The sequence below is a fragment of the Eptatretus burgeri genome, chromosome 9 (genome assembly GCF_056783735.1).
Source record: "Eptatretus burgeri isolate ZD-2024b chromosome 9, Ebu_testis_v1, whole genome shotgun sequence".
Lineage (NCBI taxonomy): Eukaryota > Metazoa > Chordata > Myxini > Myxiniformes > Myxinidae > Eptatretus > Eptatretus burgeri.
In genome coordinates this window covers 10,673,210-10,701,080 of record NC_140969.1, presented here as the reverse complement: position 1 = coordinate 10,701,080, position 27,871 = coordinate 10,673,210, and the positions used below count along the sequence as shown (strand labels likewise).

Here is a 27,871-nt window from a genome sequence, read left to right as displayed (position 1 = left end):
CTCTAAGCCTTAACGACACTATTCACAGGATATTTACACTTGACCGCCTCCCCAGTGGATGCTAATAGACCCAGCGTTACCTGGGGAGCCAATTTTCAAATTTGCTTGCCCCAAAATTATGCGGACATCATGCCCTTGCTGCACCTGTCAAGTTGTGCGGGATCGAGTGGGACTCACACATCTTCACAACACTCACACCATGGTCATCATCACATTTCTAGGTCATGGTCCTCATTTTAATCATGCAGGCTGAATCCCGTCGTGGCCGTGGGGTGGGTTACCACAAGATGATGGGGGCATCTCAGGTGCAACCATGCCCACAGGTAAGCTTTAGTCCAACCCGGACGTTTCTCCACCCCGCTCCCTTTGATTCCCTCCCCCCTGGTAGCCATCAGCTCTAATCCCGTACAACACTCTGGAAGGGGTCTCACTGGCTCCTCTGGCCTTCCTGGGTCACCAAGGTCCTACCCGCCTTGGTCGCCGAACCAGACCCTCTCCCAGTTGCCTCCAGACACTGTCACCATTAGCCACCAGGTGGTGAATCTCCTTGAAGGGGGTCGCAATTCACGCTCACCGTGAGCTTCAGCAATCCCTGTGGACAAGCACATCATCCCCACCCACAAAACCCACATGACTCCCCCACCCCATCGGCCTTACATGTGACACCTGCATTTCTAACACTTCACCGACCATGACCTTCCCTGTTACCACACCATGCCCAATAAAAAAACAATGTGTGCACCATACATTTCACTTCTTCACTTAAAACAACTCACACAGCACTTCTCACCCGATCCACGCACCAGCCATTGGACAGCCACTCGTGCCCGCTTTGTTTCCAATTACCCACTGTCCCGATTGTCACTCTAAAACCCAGCAGAACTTACAAACCCATGCCAATTTTCCCACAATTCATTTTTTTCCACTAAAGGAGGCACTTCGCCACAATCTCACCAGCCGTGCATGGCCCTATATGCTCAGCCCGATCTAGTCTCCCGGACCCCCGACAGTGATCTCCGGACCCGACCTATGAAAGGGCATCTCGGATAGACCTGGCGGTTCAGCAGGAGGATTCACCCTCTCCGAGTCTAAAAGTCTATTGGAGGGTCCCTCTATCGCCGGGTACCGGCAATATCGTTGCATGTGTCCTCTTCGCCCGCACCGGAAACAACTCCCCATAAAAGGCCCCCGTGAGTATCGGTGAAATGTCTCTTCCGGTTCCGGACCCCCTCGGCCATAATCGAATTGCTCTATTGGCTCGGCTGGACCCCGCCGCTTTGACGCACTAACGACTGGATTACCCTTTATCAAACTCGACAGTTTCTGGCAAATTTCCTGAAACATTTGGGTAATGCCAATTTCTCCCAGCCCCTCTCCTTGATCCTGGATCTCCGCCTGTCGGACCGTCACCGATGGCCTCTCGGGCACCCGACCCGGCCGCCTCCACGAGGCCAGCCTGGCCGCGCACTCGGCCGCTCGGTGAACGGTGGGTGGATCCTGTAGCTCCACTAGCGCTCGGACCTCAGGGTCCGGAAGAGCAGCTAAAAATTTCTCTAGTGCCAGTCTGTCCCATGCCTCCACTGTAAGGTCCCGATACGCGATCCTGACTGATTGGTAAATGTCCTGTGCCAGCTCCTGCACTGTCTCACCCGGCTTTAATCTGCGGTGCTGGAGCTGGGCCCGCACCAGATCATAGTTTGCTGCGAACACAAACCGACGGCTCAACGCCTCGCAAATGTGGGAGCTGGTCAACATCCCCTCCGCGATCACGTTTAACACATCTGCGGCTGGTCCCCGCAACGTTGCCACCAAATTCCCTGTACGTTCCTGCTCATTCCACCCGTTTAGTCGGGAAATGCACTCAAATTGCGTCAGAAAAGCTTCAACGCTCCCTGACCCGTCGAAATTTACCAGGGGGATCACTTTTACGGTGGCCCGCTTCTCAGTTTCTCCCTTGTCCGAATCCAGCCCAGCGATCAAACACCCTTGTGGCTGCGTATCCAATTTCGGAGCCCACTGTGGCCAAAGATGTTTTGTGGTGAGGGTCTCATGGGTCAATTTTGCCTCCTGTTCCAAACGTTGAATGGACCGATTCACCTCTTCCCGCAGGATCTTCTGGGCCCGCACAACCTCCTCCAAGGCTCCGTCGTGAGTTTGTAGCTGCTCCTCAACCAACCCGGACACTCTACTTACAAAAGACGGCTCTACCAGGCCTTTATCCAAGACTTCATCTTGGCTCATAATTTTATCTTGTTCGTCCAAACGAGCCTCCAATCCTTTTACCTCCTCCACCAAATTCATCCCTTGCTTCCTCAGCTCTCCCCACTCTTCAACTTGTAGCTGCATACGAGCATCCACACAGGCACGATGACGTTCCAGGCTTTCATCCACTTTATCAACCCGAATGTTCGTTGCATCAATTTTATCTACCAATTTTTTTCGTATATTTTCCCCCTCCAATGTAATTTCTACCTTTGTTTCCTCCAATCTATCCTCGAATTTACTTTGTATTTCTCCCAATTTAACATCCACACACTCCTGCATCTCAGTTTTCATTTTCTCCATCTTTTCCCCCAATTCATCCCTCATTAAATCAATCCGTGCACCCAACTGTACCCCCATTACCCCCAATTGATCTGTCATTTCTGCCCTCTGTGTCACGAATTGATTTTCCATTTGTGCCGTCATTTCTGCCCCCTGTGCCGTCATTTCTGCCCTCTGTGTCACGAATTGATTTTCCATTTGTGCCGTCATTTCTGCCCTCTGTGTCACGAATTGATTTGCCATTTGTACCGTCATGTCCCCTATTAAACGTTCCAACAGTGTCTGGATCGTCATCGCACCGGTTTCCGGCACTGCCGGCCCCGTTACGGGCGATGAAGCACGGTCCACGCTCGGAATGGGGGAGGTTCCAACCCTACCCTCGTCTCTCCCCTCTTCCCCCGACTCGCTGCCAGACACGTGGCCTTCCTCCTCAAACATCTGCACATCCGCCATGGTGCAGAAGTCCCGTTTGCCGCCAATTAATTTAAATTTGAAAAATCCCGCCAAAATTTTCCCGCGCTCGCGCGCTTTTCTGTAGTAGTTTTATATTCCAATTCGTGGCGAGATTTTAATCTTGGTATATTCTCCCGATGCCAAATATAATTTAGAGGGGTTCGAACATCCAACACCCTGACACCAATGTGACGTCCACGGGACTTTAACAGTCCCGCCAACGTAGAATGAGCCGAAACGATGGAGGTGATTTATTTGTTTATAACCCAAACATGGCGGTTCTAATCGCTCTACCGCAAACGGGACGAGGAAGGTGGCACGAGTCACTTTTCACTGAGTTGATGATGTTTATTTGTTTTTCTAATTATTACCAGAAATAACAAGACTCGGCAAGAAGAGGGATCCGGGGCGATTCGACGGGATGGTGTGGGATCGGGCGTGGGGAAAAACACAGACAATTCCAATGAATATACAGTTCTCAATCCCTCTAAGGCGCCAAGCACACACACACACACACACACACACACACACACACACACACACACACACACACACACACACACACACACACACACACACACACACACACACACAGTAGCTATTTCTGGTGGTCAGGCTGGACTGTGGTGTGGACGCAACTGTCCCTGGATCGGCGCCGGACGAGCTGGCCTTGCTCTCGTCAGGGGGGCAGGAGAAACCGTGGTGCTGTCGACCTCCTGGTCTTGGCCCAAGTCCGCTCACAGCCGCCAGGGAACCAGCTCCGGCGCCAAGCCGCGAGCAGGAGAGGGAGGCAGGTCCGCCCGCCGCCCGACCCTGCACTCCGAGTCAGCAGAACCCCAGAGCCAACCAAAGCGAGGCACGAGGCTCGGCAAGGCTCCCAGACACGATCAAGAACACGATCGATTCAGCACAACAACCAGGACGCTCTCTGCCGCCACAGCTTCCACACCAAAAAAACCACGATCTTTTGGTTGTAATCTTCTTCCTCTTCCTTTTCAACCCCGAACAGAACCTTTTTATCCTTCTGTCCTCGTCACTTCAATCGAGCCGTTTATTGGCCCACCGCCATCGCCTTCCGCCAATCGTGATCACGGGGCGGAGCCATCCGCTGCACTGTCCTGTGACGTCACGGCCAGTCTCCAGAGAATACCAAAAAGGGGTTTACGCAGACACACTTATCCTATCCCGTGTCCCTATCTAATTACGTGACAATTATCATCTCCCCCCTTGAAGAAATGAACATTTACTAGACAACTTATCACCACTGAATTGCTACTTATTACATCGAGATCCTGGTAAACTCGAACAGCATGGCATACCTAATTAAACATCCTAATTACCCTTTGAATGCATACCCCCCCCCCCCTCAAACGTAACAATATATTGATCAATCATGAAAACATTAATGAGACTGGTACTGGTTCAATATGCTTCGACCTACTACAGAAAGCTACCCTCTATAATATACACATATTAATAGGAGGCCATAGGTTAGTCTGTAGATTATAGATCATATTTATTAAGGTTGTCCGATGTCTGTTCAATGTTTTGATGATTGGTCAATATATTATTAATTATAGGCCATAAGGCCTATTATTATAGGGGGTAGCTGACAGCTACTGCCTTATGGCCTATAATAATACAAATATTATAGGCCATAGGGGGTTAGCTATACACATTACATTGATTATCATCAACACATTACACTGATTATCATCAGATCATATGACATATGATATGATAATCATTCATGAGAATTGTGACACCTCGTACTCACTCACCTTATTGATTCGTGCTGCAGAGCTTATATTAGCTTGGTAGTAATAATGGGTGGCAGAGACTGTTGTTGGTGAAATGAAAATCCTGTTCTTCTTATTAAGCTGTACAAAAATGTTGCTTCCAGCGAGAAATTCAGCACAAATTAATATATTCAATCTGTGAATTCGGATTGGCAACGCAACATGGCGACTTCAGTCGACCTCTGACTTCAGTCGACAGAGGCCGTTGCTGGTTCAGGTTATTATAAGAAGTCCGTGGTGTCCACGCACTCGGGTTCCGTTCCCTTTGTTATTCACGTTTAAATGAGGGATATTTTTTATCTTAATTGTAAAAACAAATGAGGGGACATTGCCCCCCCCCCCATACACCCCCTAAAATCCGCCGGTACATATACTGTAACATGTGTGGGATGAAATGGAACGATGATTGCGCCATCTTCAAAACGAGCCCGTGACGTTGGCCCACCTACGGCAGGTCTTCTTACACACCTGAAATGACGTCACTCAAGCCTTCTTTAACCATTTGTCTCCTAAATGAGGTGTTCTCGCGAAACGTGTGTCAACACAAATGGCGATGGCAACACACCAGGAACACATCTGTTAACTGACTTTTGACCTCATCCCTCTTGAAGCACACACGTGTTCACATTGTCATGTCGATTCCATGTTTATCAAACACGAGGTATTGATATGACCACACCACGTGATGTGATTGTTTTCATTTCACATTGGTGTAAATGATACACAGAAACTTCTCTCCATTGGTATCATGGAGTACGATCATATTCAGAACTCATAACTCAGAACAAGTGTGTATCTCCCATCAGGAGAGCCAGAAAACAACATCTTTCTAATCCCAAGTCTAAACTCTCAAACCTCTCTCCCTCCGCCAAATCCTGGTGGTTGTCTAATCAAATCTCTTTCTGGTGTATGGTCCCCCTCCATCACCTCCATTACCTCAAATGTCCGCACTGCTGATATCGCACGTGAAAAGGCTGAATGCCTAAACTCGGTGTTTGCATCGAAATTGTGTGTCAAAAACGCATCACTTTCTCTCCCCACCTTACCCAGTCGCAGCCAACTTTCCCTACACTCTGTGTCCTTTTCTCCTGACAAGATGGAGAGCTTGCTGTCAAACCTCGACTCAGATTCTGCAACCGGTCCAGACGACATCAGCCCACGTGTCCTTAAAACGAGCTCCTCTGCTCTTGTTCACCCTCTCTCTGTTCTATTCACCCTCTCATTTGCTCAAGGTCATCTGCCATCTGCTTGGAAATCAGCAAACATTACTGCCCTGCATAAAAAAGGTGCAAAAACAGATCCCTGCAACTACAGACTAATCGGCCTTCTCCCAATCATCAGCAAGGTCATGAAATCCGCGCCGTCCTTCATAAGGTGCCGTCCTTTAAAAAAAAAAAAAATTAGCAAGTGTATGTATGTATGTGTCTTTCACTGCTCCGAGAGGATTTGATCAAGGAAGTTGAAACGTTCAGGGATTGATGAAGGCACCCTGAAATTGTGCATGTAGAAGTTTTGTTTGATTCCTTGAAGTTTTGAAAAAAAAATTTTCACCCATCTTGCCATTTCTTCCTTTGGGGGGAGGATGGATACAATTGGAATTAACCGAGCTCTATCACCATAATGTATTATATATGCACATAAGCAGTACGCTTTATTCGTTTCATATTATTGTAGCTAGACAGGGGAGAGTGTAGCTAAACAGCATCGGATGGTGGTTTGTAGGATGATTTGGATAGTGAGCTTGAGGAAGAGAGTGAGGGCTGAACCAAGGACCAGATGGTGGAAGCTGTATGAGGAAGACTGTTGTGTGAAATTCAGGGAGGAGGTGAGATAGGTGTTGGATGGTGGTAATGAGGTGTGGGATGACTGGGCAACTTCTGCAGAAGTGGTGAGGGAGATAGCTAGGAAGGTACTTGGTGTGACATCTGGACAGAGGAAGGAAGACAAGGAGACTTGTTGGTGGAACGAGGAAGTACAGGAAGGTATAAGGAAGAAGAGGTTGGCGAAAAAGAATTGGGATAGCCAGAGAGATGAAGAAAGTAGACAGGAGTACAAGGAGTGGCGGTGCAAGGCGAAGAGAGAGGTGGCTAAGGAAAAGGCATATGGCGAGCTGTATGAGAAGTTGGATGCAAAGGAAGGGGAAAAGGATTTGTACCGATTGGCCAGACAGACGGACCGAGCTGGAAAGGATGTGATGCAGGTCAGGGTGATAAAGGATGCAGATGGAAATGTGCTGACAAGCGAGGAGAGTGTGTTGATAAGGTGGATGGAGTACTTTGAGGAGCTGATGAATGAAGAAAATAAGAGAGAGAGAGAGAGAGAGAGGGTGAAGGTTGGAAGAGGTGGAGATAGTGAATCACGAAGTGCGGTGGATTAGTAAGGATGAAGTGAGGACAACTATGAAGAGGATGAAGAGTGGAAAGGCAGTTGGCCCAGATGATATACCAGTGGAGGCATGGAAATGTTTAGGAGAGATGGCAGTGGAGTTTTTAACCGGATTGTTTAACAAAATCTTGGAAAGTGAGAGGATGCCTGAGGAGTAGAGATTAAGTGCACTGGTAGCGATTTTTCAGAATAAGGGTGATGTGCAGAGCTGTGGTAATTCGAGGTATAAAGTTGTTAAGCCACACCATGAAGTTATGGGAAAGAGTAGTGGAAGCTCGGTTGAGAGGAGAGGTGATGATTTGTGAGCAACAATATGGTTTTATGTCAGGAAAGAGCACTACAGATGCGATGTTTGCTTTGAGAGTGTTGATGGAGAAGTATAGGGAAGGCCAGAAGGAGTTGCATTTTGTGTTTGTCGATTTAGAGAAAGCTTATGACAGGGTGCCAAGAGAGGAGTTGTGGTATTGTATGAGGAAGTCAGGAGTGGTAGAGAAGGATGTGAGGGTGGTGTAGGATATGTATGAAGACAGTGTGACCGCGGTGAGGTGTGTGGTAGGAATGACGGACTGGTTTAAGGTAGAGGTGGGATTGCATCAAGGATCTGCTCTGAACCCTTTCCTGTTTGCAATGGTGATGGAGACGTTAATGGACGAGATCAGACAGGAGTCTCCATGGACTATGATGTTCGCGGATGACATCGTGATCTGTAGTGAGAGTAGGGAGCAGGCTGAGGCAAGCTTAGAGAGATGGAGGTACGCACTGGAGAGAAGGGGGAATTAAAGTCAGTAGGAGTAAGATGGAGTACATGTGCGTAAATGAGAGGGAGGGTGACTGAATGGTGCGGTTGCAAGGAGTTGAGGTGCTGAAGGTGGATGGGTTTAAATACTTGGGATCAACTGTCCAAAGTAATGGAGAGTGTGGTAGAGAAGTGAAGAAGAGAGTGCAGGTTGGAGTGGGTGGAGAAGAGTTTCAGGAGTGATTTGTGATTGAAGGGTATGTGAAAGAGTGAAAGGGAAAGTATACAAGATGGTAGTGAGACCAGCTATGATGTATGGATTGGAGGCGGTGGCGCTGACAAAAAGACAGGAGGGGGAGCTGGAGTTGGCAGAGTTTAAGATGCTGTGATTCTCGTTGGGAGTGACGAGGATGGACAGGATAAGGAATGAGTATATTAGAGGGACAGCGCAGGTAGGACGGTTTGGAGACAAAGTGAGAGAGGCGAGATTGAGATGGTTTGGACATCTGCACAGGAGGGAAGCGGAGTATATCGGGAGAAGGATGCTGAGGATGGAGCCGTCAGGTAGGAGGAGAAGAGGAAGGCCAAAGAGGAGGTTTATGGATGTGGTGAGGGCAGAGATGCGGGTGGTTGGTGTGCCAATGGATGATATAGAGGACAGTGAAATGGAGACGGATGATCCGCTGTGGCGACCCCGAATGGGAGCAGCCAAAAGAAGATGAAGAAGAAGAAGATTTATAACCTGGGTTAATTTTATTTTTGGGGAATGATCGAGACAGTGGTCTGTAGCCTATACACCGGCCAAATATAGGAATATGTCAGAAGAACGTGTTGCACATTTGGAAGAAGATAACCCACATGGTAGGTACTCTGCTATCTATCTATAATTCCAGCAATGTGTGTGTGTGTGTGTGTGTGTGTGTGTGTGTCTGTCTGCGACCGCCATTTCTCGACGACCGCTGGTCCGATCTGATTGAAACTTGCCAGGAATATTGCTGTGGCCGTGCGGATGTGCCTTTTCAAGGTGTGATATTAATCGGACGAGCAGTTCCCAAGTTACGGCCATTTATCTGTCAACCAATTACAGGACACGGTGCTATGACGTCACGAATGACGTCACAATTAATCTTTATTTATTACTTATGAAATCTTTAGATTTCGTAAGTATATTGATCACTTCCGTCCTCTGTGTGTTTGTTTGTAGGCACGATAACTCGAGAAAGGAAGAAGCTACCAATGTCAATTTTTACCACGTGATTCAGTAAGGTGATGGCTTGCGCTGATTAGATTTTGGTCAAAATCGGTCAAAGGTCAAGTCACCGTGAGGTCAAACATCCAAAAAAAAGTTATAACTTGGGAACGGAAGAAGCTACCAATGTCAAATTACACCATGTGATTCAGGAGGGTGATGGCTAGCGCTGATTAGATTTTGATCAAAATCGGTCAAAGGTCAAGGTCACAGTGAGGTCAAACATTCGATTTTTGATGGTTTGGTACAGAATCATCGTAGAAACTTCTGGTTTGCGTCGCTACCTTCTCCAGAGACAGCTTTTATTAGACAAGGTCAGAGGTCAAGTTGACGATTTCGTAAGTACCAGTCTATGACTCCTTATTACTTACGAAATCTAAAGATTTCGTAAGTATATTGATGACTTCCGTTTGTGTTTGTTTGTTTGTTTGTTTGTTTGTATGTAGGCACGATAACTCGAGAACGGAAGAAGCTACCAATGTCAAAGGTCAAGGTCACAGTGAGGTCAAACATTCAAAAAATGATAACTCGAGAACGGAAGAAGCTTCCAATGTTAAATTACATCCCGTGATTCAGGAGGGTGGTGGCTAGCGCTGATTAGATTTTGGTCAAAATCGGTCAAAGGTCAAGGTCACAGTGAGGTCAAACATCCAAAACATTAGATTTTTGATGGTTTGGTACAGAATCATCGTAGAAACTTCTGGTTTGTGTTGCGACCTTCTCAAGAGACAGCTTTTATTAGACAAGGTCATAGGTCAAGTTGACGATTTCATAAGTACCAGTCTATGACTGCTTGTTTGTTTGTTTGTTTGTTTGTAGGCACGATAACTCGAGAACGGAAGAAGCTACCAATGTCAAATTACACCACGTGATTCAGGAGGCTGATGGCTAGTGCTGATTAGATTTTGGTCAAAATCGATCAAAGGTCAAGGTCACAGTGAGGTCAAACATAATTCCGTAAATTCACGTGGAGAAATGGAGTATTTTTGCTTCGCTCGATGTTACGAGTTCGTTTTAACTTCAATTTTAATTTTGTCTTCGGTTTTTGCGATCACTTAGGACGCTTAAAACTCGGTTGTCGAAATTCTGGTAAAAATCGGATGTTTTGGAGACGTTTTAAGATTGTATAAAAATATTTCACTCGACGCTTCACGGGTCGTCCCATGATGCAGTGCGCTCGATCAGACGCGTCGTTGAGTTACGTTAAGGTATAATTGCGTGGAGAAATGGAGATTTTTGCTTCACTCGACGTTACGATTTTTGATGGTTTGATACAGAATCATCGTAGAAACTTCTGGTTTGTGTCGCTACCTTCTCGAGAGACGGCTTTTATTAGACAAGGTCAGAGGTCAAGTTGACAATTTCGTAAGTACCAGTCTATGACTGCTTGTTACTTACGAAATCTAAAGATTTCGTAAGTATGTTGATGCCTTCCGTTTCTGTTTGTTTGTTTATTTGTTAGTTTGTTTCTTTGTTTGTTTGTTTGTTTGTCGGCATGATAACTTGAGAACGGAAGAAGCTTCCAATGTCAAATTACACCACGTGATTCAGGAGGGTGATGGCTAGTGCTGATTAGATTTTGGTCAAAATCGGTCAAAGGTGAAGGTCACAGTGAGGTCAAACATTCGATTTTTGATGGTTTGGTACAGAATCATCTTAGAAACTTCTGGTTTGCGTCGCTACGTTCTCTCGAGACAGCTTTTATTAGACCAGGTCAGTGGTCAAGTTGACTATTTCGTAAGTACCAGTCTCTGACTGCTTCTTTATTTATTTATTTATGTTTGCACGATTGACGTCACAATTCTTCTTCTTCTTCTTCTTCGTTTGGTATGACGTCACAATCGACGCTGGGGACCTGAGTATGTGCCTTTTCAAGGTTCGATATAATTTTTCATCCATTTCAGCTTTTTCCCAAGGTTTGAAAGCTGTTTTCTCCTCAAGGTTTGAATTAATTTTTCAAATTATTCATTAATCCCAAGGTTTGAATTTTCCCAAGGGAAAGAGCTGTTTCCCAAGGGTTTCAAAGCTGTTTTTTTCTAAGGTTTGAATTAATTGATGTGCTTGGTAGACATTTGTGAATACATTTGGGGAGAGAGGGGGTGGGCAAGAGAGGTGGGCGAGAGAGTGGAGGGAGAAGAGGGGGGGTGAGAGAGAGGGGGCGTCACAATTCAAGAGAGGGGGAGAGAGGATGGGGCGAGAGAGGGGGACAGGAGAGGGTGGGGGTGAGAGTGTGGGCGAGAGAGGAGGGGTGAGACTAGGGGGGAGAGAGGGAGGGGCGAGAGAGAGGGGGCGTCACAATTCTTCTTCTTCGTTTGATATGGCGTCACAATTGATGCTGGGAACCTGAGTTTGTTTCCCAGGTGTTTCCCAAGTTATGGCCATTTATGATACGGTTGGTCCGATCTAATTGAAACAATGCCCCAATCCAGTTGTCATTTACGAGAGCAAAGGAACGAAGCTGCACATACTGGCACGCACCTACAGGCCTGCACTACTGTTATTAATAATCATAAAGATGATAACATGACCCCCCTGGCGGCTCCCGTAGGAAGCGGGTGCTTCTCGGGCCAATAATTATCTTTAATATGCAACCAATAATCAATATGTCAGAGGGCAGTGTTGCTCGACTTTTATTTATTCGTGTCGATAAAACCCCATTTGGAAAAGCAAAAAAGTGCAAAATCTCACCAACATAATGAAAAACAAACAATACGACGACGTCATGCAGAGCATGATACCTTCAAAATCCGTAAAACAAATTTGAGCTCAAAAAGAATTATCTTTAATATGCAGCCAATAATCAATGTCAGAGGGCAGTGTTGCTCGACTTTTCTTTATTATTGTCGATAAAACTCCATTTGGAAAAGCAAGAAAGTGCAAAATCTCACCAACATAATGAAAAACAAACAAGATGACGACGTCATGGAGAGCACGATACCTTCAAAATCCGTAAAACAAATTTGAGCTCAAAAATAATTGGTGGTTGAATTCACTGACCAAATATGCAACTCCACTTCAAATTTCAAGTCAATCGGATGAAAATTGACAATTCGGCCATTGATGACCTTTTGACCTATGTTGACCTGAACAATAATAGGCTCGTTGAATTCAGTGCACTGCAATATAAATCCTCTTCAAATTTCAAGTCAAATCAGATGAAAATTGAGGATTTTAGAAATACCACCCTAGTTGTTGACCTTCAACCTATGTTGACCTTTTACTCCATGTTGACCTCAAAAATAATTTTCTGGCTGAATTCAGTGACCTGAAAAAAAGTCCTCTTCAAATTTCAAGTCAATCAGATGAAAATTGACAATTTTAGCAATTCGGCCTATGTTGACCTTTTGACCGATGTTGACCTCAACAATAATAGGCTAGTTTAATTCGGTGACCTGATATGCAAATCCTCTTCAAATTCAAGTCAATTGCATGAAAATTGAGGATTTTCGAAATTTCACCTGTTGTTGACTTTGGCTTATGTTGACCTTTTGGTCGATGTTGACCTCAAAAATAATTGGCTAGTTGAATTCAGTGCACTGCAATATAAATCCTCTTCAAATTTCAAGTCAATCGGATGAAAAATGAAGATTTTAGAAATACCGTTACGAATCTGGAAGCTTACTGCACTCAACATTCAGGTCCTTAGAGAACAGTTATATCGGGAAGTACGTGTTTCTAGTTAGGGTCCCGTCCCTAGTCTAATGGGAATGAAATGTTCATGCGTTGCAGAGTTATTTTTATAGTTAGGATTTTTACATCCATAACGACAACAACGCCATCTTCACTTTCACACGACAACACTCTGCTCACAGCATTCTTCGCGTGCTCGCCAGCAAGCGTGCGCGTGGGCGGAGTCTCGTATAGGCATGGCGTCCCTCTTTAGCTAATCGTCAAGGAGCGGGCGTCTCACCCACCCCGTTTCTGACCCAACACGATCGTCATTACGCACATTGCCAAAGGCGAGGAGGTGGGCGGAGCCACAAACGCCTCTGCTCGGGACTCCGCCCAGAAGAGTGGGAGTCGCCCCGCCTTCCGTGGGCCTGTCCAATGAGGGACGGCCAGCGAATCGCGCTACGCGGTCCGACCAATGAGGAGGTGAGTGGCCAGAGAAAGAAGCCCCTCCCTCCTCAGGAGAAGGTGTGGTTGTTTGGAACAGGGAGGAGAGAGACGGTGTGCTCGTGACAGGAGTGTTGGCCAGTTCGAGAGATCGTGGCGTTTTGTCAAGCAGCGAGGATCGTGTGTGAGACATTCCTGATGGGAGAGGACATTCTCAGTCCAGGCATTTTCCAACCTGGCATCCAAAGCCAGTGAGTGGTTGTCGACGAGGGCCCTGCAGACGGTCGTGGTCGTGGACTTGGGGTCGTGGGTTCGAGTCCCACTGTGGTGATTCGAGTTGGTGTGACCGCACGAGGCGGGGGCAGGTACCCCGGGCCGGCTTGACCGACTGAAGACCCATCGGGTCCATTTTCTTTTTGGGTGTGCGTGTCTGTGTGTGGGCCTGTCTTGTTTAAGTAGAATTGGTAAGTGCTCTGTGCTTGTACATTGACTGCATTTCTCGATAGTCAGATAACTCTGCTCTTCTGTGTTCCCTTCCCCCTCCCCCCCACCCCCCATTATAAATAAATCCCCTGTTAAATGTTTCAGCTCGTTTCTGTGTTTTCTTTATTGGTTTGGCACGGCGCGTGTTGGGAAATTTGGAAGCGGCAAATTGTGCATTTGGACCGACGGACTTCGGTAACCATCCGCTCGGGTTACGCACGGTTCGAGCACGCTAACGGCTCGTTCCGCTCGAGCTCCGCCGAGGGTGAATTTCCCCGGTAGTTTGGACGACGTGGGTATTAGGTGTATTGAAATTGGCAATCAACCCTATCCCACGCGGTTGACCTATTGGCGCTCTTCGGTCCGATAAGGGACCTGTCGGCTCTGGAGTTATTCGGGGTGGCGACCTATAAATTCCGGGTGTTCGGTGGAGCCGACTCTTCTGCTCCATCTAGCGGTCGTGCTCGCCACCGAAACTCGGCCCTACAACAATACCACCTTAGTTGTTGACCTTGGGACTATGTTGACCTTTTCGTTCATGTGGACCTCAAAAATAATTTGCTGGCTGAATTCAGTGACCTGAAAAAGAAATCCTCTTAAAATTTCATATCAATCGGATGAAGAACTGAGGATTTTAGAAATACCACTGTAGTTGTTGACCTTGGGCCTATGTTGATCTTTTGGTTAATGTTAACCTCAAAAATAATTGGCCAGTTGAATTCAGTGACCTGAAATCTCAATCCTCTTCAAATTCCAAGTCAATCGGATGAAAATTGACAATTTTCGATTCAACATTGGCCTATGTTGACCTCTTGGCTTATGTGGACCTCAAAAAATAATTGGTGGTTGAATTCAGTGACCTGATATGAAAATCCTCTTCAAATTTCAAGTCAATTGGATGAAAATTGAGGATTTTAGAAATAACAATTTAGTTGTTGACCTTGGGCCTATGTTGACCTTTTGGTTCATGTTGACCTCAAAAAAATAATTGGCTAGTTGAATTCAGTGACCTGATATATAAATCTTCTTCAAATTTCAAGTCAATCGGATGAAAATTGACAATTTTAGAAATCCGGTCTGTGTTGACCTTTTGGCCTATTTGGACCTCAAAAATAATTGGTGTTTGAATTCAGTAACCTGATATGAAAATCCTCTTCAAATTTCAAGTTAATCGGATGAAAATTGAGGATTTTAGAAATACCATCTCAGTTGATGACTTTGGGTCAATGTTGACCTTTTGGTTCATGTTGACCTCAAAAATAATTTGCTGGTTGAATTCAGTGACCTGAAATATAAATCTTCTTCAAACTTCAAGTCAATCGGATGAAAATTGAGGATTTTAGAAACACCACCTTTGTTGTTGACCTTTGGCCTATGTTGACCTTTTATCCATGTTGATCTCAAAAAGAATTGGCTGGTTGATTTCATTGAACTGAAATATAAATCCTCATGAAATTTCAAGTCAATTGGATGAAAATTGAGGATATCAAAATCTTACCAAAGTTGTTGACCTTTGGCCTATGTTGACATTTTTGGTCGATGTTGACCTCAAAAATATTTAGCTGGTTGATTTCAGTGAACTGAAATATAAATCATCTTCAAATTTCAAGTCAATCAGATGAAAATTGAGGATTTTAGAAATACCACCATAGTTGTTGACCTTTGGCCTGTTGACCTTTTGGTCTGTGTTGACCTCAAAAATAATTGGCTAGTTGAATTCAGTGACCTGAAATATAAATCCTCTTCAAATGTCAAGTCAATCATGTGAAAATCGAGGATTTTAGAAATCGCACGTACAGTAAGTTGACCTTTTGGCCTATGTTGACCTTTTGACCTTTTGACCTCAAAGACAATAGGCTTCTTCCTTATGATAAACTCTACCATGTGGTGAAGTTTCGTGAAGATGGTTTAAAATTGTGACCCGTCGGCGACAGACAGACAGACAGAATAACAAAATCGACTGGCCAATATACTTGAAAAATCTTTGATTTTGCAAGTAACAGAGTGAGAGGGTTGAAAACATCACCTCCTTTACCTTCGGTGGCAGGGTGGCAGAGGTAATGAGTTATCCTTGGTGGTTTTAAATATGAAACCTACCTCGGAGACCCCACCAATTTTGAATAGAATTAGGAAATGAGTTATCCCTTGGAAACTCGAAAAACTGTTATTTTAAACAATTGGAATGTGATACCTTGCTCGGAGACAGAACAGGAATGTGGTTATACCTTGGAGACTTTGAAAGTTGGTTTTATTTTGGAGACTTGAAATATGGTTTCCACCAAGAAGATTCTTGGGGCTCTAAACCTATTAGTATAGGAAATAATGGAAAAATCGTTCAAATGATGATACAAGCATGAAACTTGGCATAAATTAAACATTCACATTGGGACACTCTTCAAATTTAGTCAATGAGCCAAGTGAAAATCCAAATTGGCCGCTAAATTTCTAACCCAAAACTCCATTTTCACCATGTCTCTGAAGATTGTTGATGGATTTGAGTGATGCAAGTGTCTATCATTATATTATGTTTTTTTGACATGTCAAACCTGATTTTGCCATTAATTATCATCCAAGAGACCTCCTTGTATCACTAAACTTATTTGTTTAAGTCAATGTATTAAAAAGTTCATAGATTATACCACTGAGGGTGGAGTAGCGATCTATGTTAACATTTGGTATTAACATTGAATCTTTAAAATCTTTCAAAACATACACAGGATCCATTTAAATTTCAATATGACATGATTTATTCATCTTTCACTGTTTCAATACAAAAACACACGTTAAAATGTAAATGCATAATCATTTAAAGTTGAACAAAATCTTCCAATTTTCATTCAAACCATTAAACCTTGCCGAACACACAATTTAACTTGCTGAACACACAGCTTAACTCATTTTGGCCAGGAAAATGTTAAATGAAAAGATAACTATAGCAGTATCTTTTCAAAGTTTCTGGATGGAATCTTGTAACATATGCTTTGGTTAATGCCATTTGGACGGGATCAATCACTGACTAGTTCCATACATGTAAATACAAGGACAAAAACAGCTCCTTTGCCGTTATGTTATGTGTAATTGGATGCACAGTGTCTCTAAACTGGGAACAAACCATGCACAATGTGCATCAAGTAACTAGAATCATTGTCCTTTCTTGCTACTCCAGACACGTGCAACTGCAGAGTGCTGTGCAGCTCAAGCCACACCAAAAATATTTACATCTTCCACCGCATTCTTTCTTGCATCCACACTTGGCCAGCTGCTGGCAGCTGGCTGCAATGGAAGGAAGGATAGTCCAGCATATCCTCCAGATACCATCTTGTTTGTTCCAACCCCAGTCACTGGGGCTGTGCTCTTCTGGCTGGCAGATTGTTGCCTGACCCCAGATGCATCCTGCTTGATAAGCTGCTCGTTTTGAATGTTCCTTCAGTGCAGCTTGAGTTGGTGGTATAGCATCATAAGACCTTTGTTTGTGTGCAAAGAGGTCTAATCTGGCATCATTAACATGTATGGTTGCACTAGATCGGTCATACATGACCACCACAAACCTCTCTAGGTGGTGCAGGTCATCATCATAAAACTTAGTTGGTTTCTGGCTCGATTTGATGAATGTGCTAGTTACCTCACTACACACATTCCATGTTTGCCATGCAGATTTTTTCCCTTTCCCACAGAAGGCAGAGAACATCACATGTAGTAAATGCATGAAAGAATGGCATTCTATGGGCTCTTCCTGGTCCAATCTTGATGACAAGCTCATGTACAGGAATCCACCGTGAATGTCTTCCTTGACCAAAGGCAATCCACATTTTCTTGAGGCCCTGCTTCTGCAGAGATAACATTACAGAGATGGCAATGACAACAACATCAGTATAATTTGCTTTTATAATGTGACTCATTTCCCTGCACTGCAGCATGTCTAGCATGCACAAAAATGTGGGTATCTGCCACTTCATGTGGAGGTATCACCTGGTTGCTGATTGAATGTTCTCCTCTTGTCACAATGATTAGGTTTGTTGTTTCTGTGACTGATATTCTGTCAGCTAGGAAGTGGAACAGCCCGGTCTTGTTGGTGTCATCTCTCAAGAAACTTTTCCAGTTGGATGGGACTTTGCTGCTCCCAATAACTCTTCGTCTGGTTCCTTTTCCACGCCTAATCCTTGCTTCAGCCTTCAAGCTGCATTGCTGGTATGTGTCAAATACCACTTAAGTTCATTTAAACTTGTTTCTGTAGGAATTGATCCTGGGAAGGATGTCTTCTCTGGCATAGTTTTCAAATGCCTTTGATGAATGGGGAGGTAGTGCATTGATCAGGGCAGAGCCATCTAATATTATTACTTCTGCTTTTGGTTCTGCATCTGGCATTGCCACTTCATTTTCCAGTATGTCAACCAGATGGGACTTCTGACAGGTGTGGAGCTTTCTACCATTACTGAGAGATGCAGCGAATGACTGGTTCTCATGTTGGAAGAACTCATGTAAATCACATTCTCTACTCTGACAGGAAATGAACAGTCATGAGAATAAATGAGTCTTCCTTTATCACCTTCTCCATGGACATGCCTCCAGCCTGATCCTGTTTGAAGAAGATGATCTTGTTATTTTTGATAGGATCCAAAACATATAAATAGAAACTGAAATCATTCAAATAAGTCATTTCTTTCACGAGACATGTCAAAAATTGTATTTCATGGGTTTAACCAGTGGCCATCTTGAAAAATGGCGGCCATTTTTGATTGGCTCATCGACTAAAATTGAAGAATGACCCGTTGGGCATGTTCATACCAAATTTAATGCTTGTATCACCATTTGAAAGATTCTTCTCAAAATCAGCTGTTAGCTGCTCTACCATACATGGTTCTTTGTTGGATGTTGCTTGATGAGAGGTAAGCTCAGTTGATTAGAAATAAATTAAATTATATATTATTTAATTCAATATTAGATAAGGAAGATATTTATTTTATTTATTTTTCAGCAATATCAAGAAAGTTCTGGGAAGAAAGTGCTGGAAAATTCTTCCTCCCCATTTCTACTTCTTCAAACTTGAAAGCCTTGAAAGACAGAATTGGTAGAAGAGAGAGAAAAAAACAAACTTGTTTAATTTTTTTTTTAATTGAAATACGTATTTAAAAAAAAAAAAAAAAAAAAAAAAAAAAAAAAAATATATATATATATATATATATATATATATATATATATATACAGTCATGCGCCGCTTAACGACGGATCGTATATACGACGGATCTGCCAGCTCTGAAAAAAAAAATGACAAAAAAATGTAGCTAAAAAATTCCTATTGCCGAGTGATGTAGCCGACGTAGCGCTTCCAGTCGTATAAAAATAGCACATACAATTATGTACGCTCTACAGTACATAATACTTCATAATGATAATAAACGACAGTGTGGCCCTGTTATAATGCGATCGTTGAGGTCCATAAAATGTCATCGCGAAAAAAGCAGGTCGTGCTAAATCGGGATTCAAGGAAATCGGCTTTTCAAACTGAACCAATGTTTGCACGTTTACCTTCGAGCAAGTAAATTACCTTTGAATTGAAGAATTCCGCGAATAAATCGTTGTTACAGTCGAAATGAAAACACAGATTTCTTTTTGGTGAAGCTTTTCATGTTGTTAAAACAATCGCACTGTTCCGAAAATATATATCACAATTGACAGGAGCTCGTTTCTTCATTTATAAATTATAACATCGATGCAATGATTACGTATTTATAAAATCCAAATGCTATTTATTCATCTTTCTATAATCGATGCGAGAGGAGATTGTAAGCTGCTGCTAACAACACCGATGGCCGTCATGAACAGCACAAAGGTAAAACTAACGTGTCTTCAGTCTCTCTTGGATGCGTGTTACAATTGCCGACAGTATTCAGTACAGTAACATGCTGTACAGGTTTGTATCCGAGGAGCAATAGGCTATACCATATAGCCTAGGTGTGTAGTTTTGTGTAAGTACGATGTTCGAAAACGAAAAAAAAATGATGTTCGCACAACAATGACGTCGCTTAACGACGCGTTTCTCAGAACGTAACCCGTTAAGTGGTGCATGACAGTATATATGTTGGATTAAGGTTGGGATGGGTTGGGAATTTGAGGATTGGGGAGGGGGGTTAGTTTTTTGGATTTATGTCAGGATGAAGGTTGAGTATTCTCTCTCTCTCTCTCTCTCTCTCTCTCTCTCTCTCTCTCTCTCTCTCTCTCTCTCTCTCTCTCTCTCTCTCTCTCTCTCTCTCTCTCTCTTTCTTTCTCTCTCTCTCTCTCTCTCTCTCTCTCTCTCTCTCTTTCTCTTTCTCTTTCTCTTTCTCTTTCTCTTTCTCTTTCTCTTTCTCTTTCTCTTTCTCTTTCTCTTTCTCTTTCTCTTTCTCTTTCTCTTTCTCTTTCTCTTTCTCTTTCTCTTTCTCTTTCTCTTTCTCTTTCTCTTTCTCTTTCTCTTTCTCTTTTTTTGTTTCTCTTTGTCTTTGTCTTTCTCTTTTTCTGTTTCTTTCTCTTTCTCTTTTTCTTTCTCTTTCTCTTTTTCTTTCTCTTTCTCTTTCTCTTTCTCTTTCTCTTTCTCTTTCTCTTTCTCTTTCTCTTTCTCTTTCTCTTTCTCTTTCTCTTTCTCTTTCTCTTTCTCTTTCTTTTTCTCTTTCTTTTTCTCTTTCTCTTTCTCTTTCTCTTTCTCTTTCTCTTTCTCTTTCTCTTTCTCTTTCTCTTTTTCTCTTTCTCTTTTTCTCTTTCTCTTTTTCTCTTTCTCTTTTTCTCTTTCTCTTTTTCTCTTTCTCTTTCTCTTTTTCTCTTTCTCTTTTTCTCTTTCTCTTTTTCTCTTTCTCTTTTTCTCTTTCTCTTTTTCTCTTTCTCTTTTTCTCTTTCTCTTTTTCTCTTTCTCTTTTTCTCTTTCTCTTTTTCTCTTTCTCTTTTTCTCTTTCTCTTTTTCTCTTTCTCTTTTTCTCTTTCTCTTTCTCTCTCACACTGTCATGGCCACTCCTTGCTTCGTGTCGTGAGTACCCCTCATCTGCTGTGCTGTTTGGTGTTTCCACTTTCCCCATTTTTCGTTTCCCATGTGTTCGTTTTCTACTTGTGGACTTTTCCTGTGTTTTTTTTTTCCTTCCTGTCTGGAGAAGAAAGAGAGAGAGAGCCCACGGTCTCGTGTCGAGAAAATCGTAGGCCGAAGGCCTGGCATGGCCGCCGGGGGAGGTTTTACTCGTTCACTGCGGCCGTGTTCTTTGTTAATTCTCAACTTTAATCGTTGATTTCATGGTGTTTGTGAAAACGCCTTATTTCTCTCGATAAAGTTTGTAAACTAACTTGTTTTCTTGAGTTAGAAAAGCGGGTGAACGTTTCCATGTCAAGATGTTTGAGTCACTAACTCGTAAACACGGTTTTTTGCTTCCCTCCCAGTGAGGTGGAACTTAACGATGTGCTTTCCGCCATTGGTAACATCGTTTGTTTATGTAATATTTGTGCTGCTTCTCGCATTAATAAGAAGTTTGTCGTGTTTGTGTCGGAGGAACATATGGTCGCCACGGTGATTGAACATGGCCTGTTCATCGAACCGAACACTTATCTCTCTGTGTTCGCTTTGCAGGCCCCAACAGTTAAAGTTAACATTAATAATATTCCACCATTTATAAGGAACCAGGACTTGTGTAATCAGTTAAACAAGTTCGGTAAGGTTGTGTCGAGGATCTTTATGGTGCCGATGCGTCATGTAAGTGATAAATTTAAACACGTCATGTCCTTTAAAAGAATGGTTTATATGATACTACCTGAAAATGGAAAAAACACTGAATGTTGTACTCGGTGTAAAAATTGAAGGGTTTGAATATAAAATGTTTGCCTCCTCAGAGGTTATGACGTGTTTTGGGTATGGAGCTTACGGGCATGTGAAGAGTGTTTGTCCCAATGCGGTTACACTCCAAGAAAGTGAAGGTGCGGTGAGGAACGATTCTTCCTCACCACAAACTCATGGGGAGAAGGTGAATCGGGAGCCGAGCCCCGCCCCGCCACCGGCTGAGGTGTTCGACGAATTGGACTCGTCCACCCCGACTGGCGTTGGAGAGAGGGTGTGTAATCGTGACGTAATTAATCCACCCCCACCAAATGAGGAAGTGAAAGTGGTTGCTTCCTCTCCTTTACCATCCACTGTACAGCACAGTGTGGACAATATGGAGGTATCTGTTACGGATACCAGGAAAAAAGGCCAAAAACGGTCAAATGTTGATGCCTTTGATGCTAAGGAGCAGAATAAGGTCCAGATCGTGTCAGGCTCGGTGGACCTCCAAAGTACGTCTCACATTGGAAACCCCTTGGTGGTACCGGAGTCGTGTGTGGATGTGGAAACTTCGCTTGTTGCACTGGCCGACTCTGAGTGGGACACAGAGAACAGTGAAGTATCTCAGGATGTTTTAAGTGTTTGTCCTGTTAGCCAAACTTGTTCAGACGAGTTAACAGCTATGTCTGACAATGATGGAGAAACAGATAAAGGGGAAAATCCCTGTGAGTTAAATGTCAATCCCTCCCTCACAGATGATGATGTAAGGGTTGTAGAGGGGAAGGACATGGACAAGGCAAATTCGGAGGGGTCTGTAAACAGAGCAGAACTTTCTGTTGAGCCAAAAGTAAGGTTTCCACAAGTAATAGGAGAGGCCATAGATGAAGCACTTGATTCAGATGAAACCTCTTCTACAACACATTTTAGTGTTTTAAGCTCTCAAGAGGATGAAGGGGGAAACGACATAACCTTAGTGTCTCAAGAAAATGTGATTAAATTCCTGGATGATACATTCAGGAAAAGATATGTAAAAATCAAAGATAACTTCCCGAATTTACACGATTTCATGAGAACTGCAAGGAGAATGATTCGCGAACCTTATCAGGTTAACATGTCAGATCCTCAATTCCAAAGGTTAAGGAAATGTGTTACTCGGGCTGGTAAAGAGCCCAAAGAATAACGAACAGAATGGAGATAAAAGTAGCATCCCTGAACATCAATGGAGGTCACAGTTGTGTGCGTCGCCTCCAGGTGTTTCTGCTCTTTCAAAATGAAAAAATTGATGTGCTAATGCTACAGGAGACGCATGCAAATCGGTCTTCTGAGGATGAGTGGTGTAAAATCTTTAAACGTTGCCTTTTTTTCTCGAGTGCGATTGTTGAGGCCAAAGCTGGTGTGGCAATAGTGTTGCATCCTTGACTCCAGCCTTCGGAGATAACTTGAAAGGTAATTTGCAAAGGTTACTTACTGTCTGTGCAATTTTTCAGTAGTAACCTAAAGATTTGCATGACAAATGTTTACTGTCCTAGTGCTAACTCTGAAAGAGGTGCCTTTCTGCACAAGTTGGCAGAGTTTGTAGGCACCATTGACTTAACCATGTTGTTGTGTCTGGGGGGTTACTACAACTGCACCCTCAACCCACAACCTGATCAGAACACTTGTGAGCCTCATCCACCCAGTGCAAGGCCTTTGGCACAGCTAGTCAAAAAGTTTAAACTGTTGGATGTGTGGCGGGTACAAAACTGTAATATCCGTCAGTATACATGGGTTTGTGCATCAAGAAATGTTTTGACGATGGCTCACCTAGACAGGTTTTATGTTAATCATGAAATGGTAAACATTGTTAAGAACTTTTATATAAGGCCGTCTGGTTTTCTGACCATCACATGATTGTTATGGTGTGTGGCTTTCCTCATGTCTGTGGAAGTGCATATTGGACTTTAAATTTGAAACTTTTACAAAGTGCACATTTTGTAGAAGCTTTTAAAATGGTCTGGGAAAAATGCGAGTCACAAAAGGGTTCATATTTGAACTTAAGACAATGGTGGGACTGAACAAAGTCCCAAATCAAATGTTTTTGCCAACAATACTGCTCTTAAAGCACATACAACGCTTTTGGTGTGATATCTGCTTTAAAAAACGATATACTTATCTGTGAGCAGAAAGCTGGATTGTCTAGCATGAATGTCCAGCAGTTGTCTGAGAAAAGGACCCTTCTGGCTGAAATGGTGAAAGAGCGGGCGGCCGGTGCATTCGTCCAACTGCGGAATGAAAAAATCCAACTTGACACACCAAACAAAGGGTTCTTCAATTTGGAAAAAATGGTCAAGACTTCTCAACAAATCCATGCTTTGCACTCTTCTGGTGGTGATTTGTTGACCTCCCAGAGTGATATCAAACATGAACTACAAGAATATTTATCTAAACTCTTCGCAAAAAGAGCTGTGAATGAGAACAGGAATGCGATGCTTGAACAGCTCCCTTCTCTGTATGAAGACCAACAACAATTGCTTGAGCCTGGCATTTCTCTTGGAAAACTTACTGCTGCGCTCAAGGATAGCAAGGATGGGAAAGCCCCTGGACTGGACGGCCTTCCGGCTGAATTTTATATGGCTTTCTGGTATATTCTAGGCCCTACTCTTCTTGAGGTCTTTCAGGAGAGTGTTGAACAAGGTGAATTGCCACTGAGCTGCCGGAGGGCAGTTTTGTGTCTCCTTCCGAAGAAAGGAAACCTGCATGAGACCGCAAATTGGCGGCCTGTGTCACCCCTCAACACAGACTATAAAATATTGTCAAAAGCACTTGCAACCCGTCTAAAGGAAGTCATCTCTTTCTTGATTGGCACTGATCAATCATACTGTGTTCCAGAACGTTCCATATGCGATAATATTTTTTTGGTGAGAGACTTGATCAGTCTCGGTCGAACGACATCTCCTGGTCTTGGTTTATTACTTTTAGATCAAGAAAAAGCTTTTGACAGTGTTAACCATTCTTTTTTGTTTGATGTATTAAGAACAGGGTTTGGGGAAAAACTTATTGCTTATGTTAAGTTATTGTACAAAAATGCATCTTGTCTGCTGAAGGTTAATAATAGTCTTTGTCACCCTTTTCCCTTTCAGCGAAGCATCCATCAGGGCTGTGCGCTGTCAGGCATGCTCTACAATCTATCCGTTGAACCTTTATGAGTTTTACTTTGGAACTCGGTGTTTGGAGTCTCTCACAATACTCCAAAGTCGTTGTTTCAACTTATGCAGATGATATTTGTGTTGCTTTTGCAAATCAAAAAGATGTTTCTGAGGTCTCTCGTTGCCTTACCCAGTTTGAGCTTGCTTCTACTGCAAGGGTACATTGGAAAAAAGTGCAGCTTTTTGGGTGGGCCCCAGATCGCCTTCCTCCTCCCTGCTTGTTTTACCAGGAGGAATACAGTGGAGTAGTGAGGGGTTTAAATATTTAGGCATATTTCTAGGAATTGAAGCGTATGAACAAAAAATTGGGAGAACTTCCTGGAAAAAAATTAAATTGAAACTGGCAAGGTGGAGAAGATTGTACCAACTTATCTCGCTTAAGACACTGGTGTCAATCATAAACAACCTGGTGGTTCCATTTATTTGGCATAGAGTTATCCCACGTGAACCTCCGAGATACTTGGTCACAGGCATTCAGAGGGTTCTGACTGATTTTTTTTTTTTCTGGGGTGGCCACCATTGGCTGGGCCCAGACATGGTCTGCAGACCCTGAAATGCGGGTGGTCAAAATCTGATGCATATCCCAAGTCGGATAATGGCATTCCGAATTTCCACGATTAAGCGCCTACTGCACAGTGAGTGTGTTCCTTGGCGACCTCTCACAAACGCCTGTTTGCAGAAAGTGGATGGTCTGAAATATGACCGTGAACATTTCCTCATCGACCTGCAACACGTTGACATGTCTCAGCTCCCCAGTTTTCATCAGAGCCTTTTGAATGCTTGGCAAGTCCTCGGAGTGCAACGTTTGGAGGTATCATACGATGCCCAAAAGTTTGCACATGAGCCATTAGTTCGGAATCCTTTATTCTCTAGAATTTCAACCTCCAGGTCGTTCATGCATTGTTTCACCAGTGTTGGAATAAACAGAGTGCGAGACCTGTTGCAGCCATCCTTGAATGCCTGGCAACCTTACCTGTAAGCTTAATTTCATTAAAAACTGGTGTTTATTCTGCTCGTATTGTGGAAAATGTCTTGAAAGCAGTAATTCAAACCTTTCATAGACTAAACATTGGGTGGACTGGGGTGGATGAAGTGGTTGACTCGCGTCTCTATTTCCCTGAACTTCAAATTGCCTCAAAAAAACAAGAGGGTGTGTTCTCCTCAAACTTCGAGGAAATTGGTATGTTTCACGTCATGGAGAAAACGGCAATCCACAACACATGTCTGGAAGCATGTATACCTGGTTTTACAAAACTGTTGAAAAATTGGTGGAATGAGACCTTACCTGCTGGAATTTTTTTAACTCCAGTGTGGAACAAAATGTATAGTTCTCCAACTCTTGGATGAACTGGAGACCTGAATTGGAGACTTGCACATCAAGCCCTGGTCACACAGACATTACTCCATAAGTTTAATTCTTCTGTTCTAATTTTTTGTGTTTTTTGTGATTTGATTGAAAATGTTGCCCACGTTTTTATTGAATGTAAGAGATTGGTATCCCTCTTTCTCTTCCTTCAACAGCTTTTCTATAAATTTAATCTTGTTTTTTTCCTTTCCAGTCTTTATTTATGGAATCGGGGGCGGGGGGGGGGGGGGGATTATAAATGTAAACCAGTCCTCTCGTTTTTGTCTTTTCTGTTGGATATTGCTAAACTGGCAATTTATAAAACTAGGAAAGAAAAATTGAAAGGGAAAAATGCAAATGTGTTTTTGTGCTTTTAAGGTATGGTTTTGGCATGAGTAAAAATGGAGCAGGCTAATCTTTTGAGCCTGGATATTGTGGGTGATCAGTGGTACACTGATGAGGTTTTGAGTTTCTTTTCGTGATGGAATCTGTTTGTAAAAATGTAAAGTACTTACACTTACTTTTGCATATATATGTATTATTCTCTGGTGGTTTTGACATGAACAGACACCCTTGTTTGTATTGCTTTTGTTGAATATATTTTTGCTGTAAAATCGTTTGGATTTGTTTTAATGGAGTGTGCTTTTGCTGGTGTGTTTTGATACTGTAACGGGAATGGCCCTTTGTAGGCTACTAAATATAGGATTAGCTCAGATCCCCCATAAAATGCATGTTTAGCTCGGCTGTTCGGTAAAATGGACGTTACATGTGTGTCGGGAGGTGAAGGATGCATGTTTTAATGTTCGTACAGTGGTGGTGTGCCGAGGGCTCCCTCTTCTTCCTTCCCCTCTCCAGACGATAGGCCCTGCCCAGTCGGCTGAGGGGGAGTGGCCTGGAGAGTGAGGTGGAGCTAAGGGGAGGAGCCAGTAGCTTCGAAGCGAGCGAACGAAGAAGAGACAGTGGTGATTCTGCCGGGAGAGAAACTGGACTTGGGCGCGCCGGGTCTGCCTTCTGTGGCCTGGAGAAGTGAGCCAGGGCCGAAGGAAAGGAAAAGGTGATTCTGCAGAGAAAGAAACTGAAAGGACGGAGTTGAGAAGTCAAGCTTCGAGGCGGGAAGGCAAGAGAGGAAACGACGGAGCCTCTGACGGTCCCGAGTCACCTCACCGCTCGACGACGTCTTGGAATCCCATGGACCTGGCCTGCCGGAGCCCGGCACCTCGGTTTGGCCTTATCTGGTGACCAGGCCAGGCCTGGACTTGTATGCTGGACCTTGAGAGAAACCAGCTGGAACCCATCGTCGATCTAACGGTCTTGTGCCGTCGACTTTACGCGAGGTCAGAGCGCGCGGAGAACGCGTGCGGTGCGACAAAGGAAGGCGAGCGCCATCTTGCCACGCGGCGTGTTCGAGCTGGGGGCTCGAATCCGTGGACATCGGCTTGTTACGAGCGACATTCATGCTTTTGACACTTTCGTCTCGTCCATGAAACATCACCAAGTACTCTGTCTTGTCTGTATGTTGTTTTAAGGCATATCTCGGTAGAGACCCCCTCAAAACCTGTAATCCGTAATTCCCAAGTTAAGAACGGGTAATGATGAATAAAAACATTGTCGTGAATATTTTGCTTGTGTTGTGTTCCCCAATAAATCTTGTTGGTTCGTATGAAGTTGCCGCTAATCCGCTATGGATTCATTTGTGTCGCGTCGAGGAACGATCCGTTCGATTAGTAGATAAAAACAAAATGGTTACAGACTGGCAGAAAACGCTCGGCATCTGACAAAACCAGTGTGTGACCGGGGTTATATTTCCCCAACTGGTAAGATCCAGGATTACGTTGGTATCGCGATTGAAGACGCGTGACCTGAAGCCT

General features: G+C 43.7%; 1 long non-coding RNA gene across 2 annotated transcripts in view; it reads left to right on the top strand.

The window, feature by feature from the left end:
* LOC147019511 (uncharacterized) overlaps window positions 1-18,227 on the top strand; it is a 30,988-nt gene extending 12,761 nt beyond the window's left edge. For both annotated transcript variants that reach the window (XR_015061442.1, XR_015061440.1), the window contains exons 4-5: window positions 17,753-17,893; window positions 18,089-18,227. This is a non-coding gene — a long non-coding RNA (uncharacterized LOC147019511). The remainder of the gene's footprint in view (window positions 1-17,752; window positions 17,894-18,088) is intronic.
* Window positions 18,228-27,871: the final 9,644 nt, after the last annotated feature.